The 910-nt window shown below is 32.7% G+C and overlaps 1 non-coding gene across 1 annotated transcript; it reads right to left on the bottom strand.

Annotated features, from left to right (window-relative positions):
• Positions 1-337: 337 nt before the first annotated feature.
• TRNAP-CGG (transfer RNA proline (anticodon CGG)) lies at positions 338-409 on the bottom strand. Its single transcript has one exon. It is a non-coding gene; the product is annotated as a tRNA-Pro (tRNA).
• Between the last annotated feature and the right edge of the window lie 501 nt (positions 410-910).

The following is a 910-nucleotide window of genomic DNA, read 5'->3' as shown; positions in this document are numbered from 1 at the left end:
GTCACTAATGTGTACAAGGAGGAAATATTAGCATAAATAAAATATTTCCTAATAGTCAATAATTTTCTAAGTATACTTGCTTGAAAATTGCTGTGCAAAGTTTTATGATGCCCAGCAGAGTTTTTCTGATGGATAAAACCCAAGACATGTCACATGCTGTGTGCAGATAAGTACTTACAAATAATTTTAGCAGTTTGACAAAAAACAAAATTCAATTGTGCAAATAAGTAAATACAATCTATTTTGAGAGTTTTGAAAAAACAACATTCAGTTGAAATTCACTCAGGAAATTGACTACAATAAGATAATAGAACCATTTCAAAGAATCTGAAAATTTGGGCTCGTCCGGGATTTGAACCCGGGACCTCTCGCACCCGAAGCGAGAATCATACCCCTAGACCAACGAGCCACCTACCTGAAGATTTTTCTTTGGATTTTTCAATTGATTTTAAGAAAATAGCTTTTTGTTTTTAAAACACCATATACATTTATGTAAAAATTAATTTGTAGAATAAATAAAATATTTCCTTATGGTCCAGTAGATAGTTTTCTAAGGTATGCATATAGGAAAAGTGCAGGGACAAAATTTGTGAGTGCCTACAGAGTTTGGACTTCTCTCATGGACGAAGCTATAGACTTGTCATATGCAATGTACAAATCATGCTTCCAGACACCGAAGAAAGGCAAAAGAATACCTTGCAATTTCATTTTTGAACTTTTTGTGTTTCAAAGTGAGACTATTCTTTTAAAACATTCAAAGCTATCTAGACAGAAGGGAACTTGCAGTTTTCCGGATATACCACAATACGGTTGAAATTTTAATAAGTATGCTCTTATTTGTAGTACAACTAAAATGTTTTCGTAAGATTCTATTGATAGTTTTCTATGTGTGCTTATTTGGAAAGTGCAG

The sequence above is a fragment of the Taudactylus pleione genome, unplaced genomic scaffold, assembly GCF_031769625.1.
Source record: "Taudactylus pleione unplaced genomic scaffold, aTauple2 ptg000317l, whole genome shotgun sequence".
In the NCBI taxonomy this organism is placed as follows: domain Eukaryota; kingdom Metazoa; phylum Chordata; class Amphibia; order Anura; family Myobatrachidae; genus Taudactylus; species Taudactylus pleione.
Note: the sequence above shows the minus strand (reverse complement) of the source record. Positions and strands in the feature narration are given on the sequence as shown.